The sequence below is a fragment of the Lipotes vexillifer genome, unplaced genomic scaffold (assembly GCF_000442215.2).
Source record: "Lipotes vexillifer unplaced genomic scaffold, Lipotes_vexillifer_v1.1 scaffold299, whole genome shotgun sequence".
Taxonomy (NCBI): Eukaryota; Metazoa; Chordata; class Mammalia; order Artiodactyla; family Lipotidae; genus Lipotes; species Lipotes vexillifer.
The window spans coordinates 3,459,184-3,463,119 of record NW_006784347.1 but is presented as its reverse complement, the minus strand read 5'-3'; the positions used below and the strand labels follow the sequence as shown (position 1 = coordinate 3,463,119).

The window sequence follows — 3,936 nt, the reverse complement described above, 5'->3', positions numbered from 1 at the left end:
TTAATGTGTTTTTATTACAAAATCACCCATTTCCTCTACATTTCCAGTTTGATACAATAGGTTTTTTTCTTATTTGACTTAATTTTCCCTCCCTTTTAGCTTCCTACAGACCTGTCACAATTAATGAACACATATTAATACCTTTTTATTAACTGAAGTCCATATTTTATTCTGGTTCCCTTTGTTCTACCTTTTTCTGTTCCAGATCCCATCCAGGTCACCACATGACATACATCGTGTCTGTTCAGGCTCTCCTGGGTTTTGACAGTTTCTCAGACTATCCTTGTTTCTATGAGCTCGACAGGGTTGAGGAGGACTAGTCAGGTATTTTGTAGACTGTTCCGCATTGGGATTTACTTGGTGTTTTTCTCATGATTAGACTGGGTTTATGGGTTTTGAGGAAGTTAGGTCAGAGAGGTCAAGTGCATTCTCATCATTTTATGTCAAGGGAGCAGGCTGTCAAGGCAACTTATCACCGTTCATGGTAACTTTGGTCACATGGCTGAGGTCATGTTTGTCAGTTTTCCCTGTGAAGTTATTTTTCCCGTGTCCATACTGTATGTCTTATTTAGGAAGAACCCACACTTCAGAAGAGGGTTGGGTTACCTCCTTAATGGATGGCTGTGTGTCTACATCAGTTATTTGGAATTCTTCTGCATAGGACATTTCTATTCAACCCAATTCATAAAAATGTTTGTAATCATTTATTTTACTAGTGTGGGCACCTGAATAGTTATTTTATACTTGTGGTTATAATTCAGCAGTACAGTATTTGGGTGCTTAATTCATTCTTGCTTTGGATATTGAGAGCTTTTTTCATTGTCTTGTGGAATTATGTCAAATGAAAACATCTTGTGGGGTTTTTTTTTCTTGGTACTTCTTTACTTTCTGATAATTCAAGATTATCCTGGCTCATATATTTACTCTCTCAGTCCTAGTAGCAGCCATTTCTTCAAAGAGCCCTGATTCCTTTTATTAGAGGATGGTATTAAAAAACTTACCTTTGGGGACGTCCCTGGTGGTCCAGTGGGTAAGACTCTGCACTCCCAATGCAGGGGGCCCGGGTTCGATCCCTGGTCGGGGAACTAGATCCCACATGCATGCCACAACTAAGAAGTCCTCAACCCCATGTGCTGCAACTAAGACCCGGCACAGCCAAAATAAATAAGTAAATATTTAACAACAACAAAAAAAGATCTCCCATTAAAAAAAAAACAACTTACATTTGGAAGCTAAATGTACCCAGCGGATAATGCACTGAAATATGTATTCCAACTTATGCATATACACCTAATTATAAACATTTTTTTAAAATTTATTTTTGGCTGCATTGGGTCTTCATTGCTGCACGCGGGCTTTCTCTAGTTGCGGCGAGTGGTGGCTACTCTTCATTGCGGTGCACAGGCTTCTCATTGCAGTGGCTTCTCTTGTTGCAGAGCACAAGCTCTAGAGCACGCGGGCTTCAGTAGTTGCAACACGCGGGCTCAGTAGTTGTGGCTCACGGGCTCCAGAGCACAGGCTCAGTAGTTGTGGCGCATGGGCTTAGCTGCTCCACAGCATGTGTGATCTTCCTGGACCAGGGCTCGAACCTGTGTCCCCTGCATTGGCAGGCAGATTCTTAACCACTGTGCCACCAGGGAAGTGCTATAAACATTTCTATGTGGAACTGTTTGTATCCATGTTAAGCTAAAGATGAGTTTACATAAATGCCACCAACCTGATCCATTATTACATGGATATTGTAACCTTCTCCCTTTGCTTACCTGTAACTTCCTACTCCAATGGTGAGAAACCTGGCTTCCACCATCTGTCATTTTTTTAATTCATCGCTTGCTCCATTCCAGATTACAAATACAGTGGTTTCAGCATTCTAAGCTCCTACCCCCAGGGAAAGAACTTTATAAAATAGAGTCCAGGGACTTCCCTAGTAGTGCAGTGGTTAAGAATCTGCCTGCCAATGCAGGAGACACATGTTCGATCCCTGGTCGGGGAAGATCCCACATGCCGCGGAGCAACTAAGCCCGTGTGCCACAATTACTGACCCTGCTCTCTAGAGCCTGCAAGCCACAACTACTGAGCCCGCGTGCTGCAACTACGGAAGCCCGTGCACCTAGAGGCCATGCTCTGCAACAAGAGAAGCCACTGCAATGAGAAGCCCGTGCACTGCAACAAAGAGTAGCCCTTGCTCGCCGCAACTAGAGAAAGCCCGCGCACAGCAACGAAGACCCAACACAGCCAAAAATAAATAAAATTTTTTTAAAAAGAAACAAAAACATAAAATAGAGTCCATTGTTTAGGTAGAGTCCACTGTTACCTTTAGTCTACAGATTCCATTTATTTCCAAAGTTACCGAGGTCAGCACTTTTTGTCCCACCACCAACAGTGAGGTTATTTTTTAATACATGTCTAAATCAGTTTTTGTTAAATTCTGTAATGCATCCTGTGGCACTCCCATATCCTAAATAACTAAAATTAAATATATTATGATTTATTTGTTGGGCTGTAAAAATTTATGGGTTTAGACAAATGCATAGTGGCAGGTATTCATCACTAAAGTATCATATGGAATATTTGTCTCCCACCCATAACCCATTTACCATCTCTCTGTTTTACTTGTTGCAGAATGTCATAAATGGGGTCATAGAGTGTATAGCACTTCAGACTGGATTTTTTCACTTAGCAATATATGTAAGACTCATGTTTTTTGCATGGGTTGATGGTTCATTCCTTTATATTTCTGAATGCTATTCCACTGCATGTATATGGGAGGGAAAATAATTTTCCCTCTACCTTTCTTTGTTCTTCATTGAGATCCCCCATGTAGTAATGAAAATGAAAGGCAGATGAACTGGAGAAAAACATTCAGAAGTTTAATAACGTGTGTACCTCCTATTATTCAGGAAAACTGAGTAACGCCCTGAAATGGCCCAAGCCATCACCTTAAATACCATCTTCATCTGAAGACAAAAAAAGGAAGGAAGGGTATGGTTGTTGTGCAGATTTAAGTCTTACCTTCTCCATTGATAAGAGTTTCTTGAGATTTATTCATCCTTCCATTCTTGGTATGGAGAGAGAGAGAGACCTTTCAAATGGAGACTTCCCTTATAAATGTCAACTTCCTTCACAAAAGGGCAATCTTGACTTGATTTTCAGAGATTATTATGTGTCTTCTTTTTTAAAAAAAAGAAATCAGCTCAAAGTAATCCTTATGCCAACAGGCATATTTTGGGGTGGCATATTCTGCTCCCCTTGAAATGAATGTACCCTAATTTGCTTATGCATTCTTCTACTGAAGGACATTCTGGTTTCTTTAAGTTTATAGCCATTATGAATAGAGTTGCTGTGCTTAATTACATCCTTGTTTGCATTTGGACATAGTTCTTAAAAGCAGTTGTCTAAATACTGGACGCACAATGTTGGATCCTCAGGTGAGCCTTATTGAGCTTTGGAAAAAACTTCTAAAATGTCTTTTAAAGTAGCTGTATTATGCATTTCACCAGCAGTGAAGGAGAGCTCTTGTTTTTCCTCATCCTCCATCAATCAGTAGTAGTTTTTCTTTTTTTTGAGTTTATTAGTTCTAATAGGTGTGCAGTGCTATCTCATTGTTTTAATTTGCAATTCCCTCATGGTATATGATGTTATTTACTATCTGTATATCTTCTTTGGCCAGGTGTCTGTTCCAGTCTTTACCCATTTTTAATGGGGTTTGTTCTAGAGTTCTTGGTGTAATTTGAGTACATATCTTTTATCAGTTATGTATTTTGAAAATATTTTTCTTTCAGTTTGTAGCTTGTCTTTTGGTTTTCTGAATAAGATATTTCATAGAGTTTATAAAGTTTAAAATTTTTTAAATCCATGTTCAAAATTTTATTTCTGGGCTTCCCTGGTGGCGCAGTGGTTGAGGGTCCGCCTGCCGATGCAGGGGACACGGGTTCG

The 3,936-nt window shown here is 39.8% G+C and overlaps 1 non-coding gene across 1 annotated transcript; it reads left to right on the top strand.

Moving 5' to 3' along the window:
- The first annotated feature begins 1,012 nt into the window (after nt 1-1,012).
- TRNAG-CCC (transfer RNA glycine (anticodon CCC)) lies at nt 1,013-1,085 on the top strand. Its single transcript has one exon. It is a non-coding gene; the product is annotated as a tRNA-Gly (tRNA).
- Nucleotides 1,086-3,936: the final 2,851 nt, after the last annotated feature.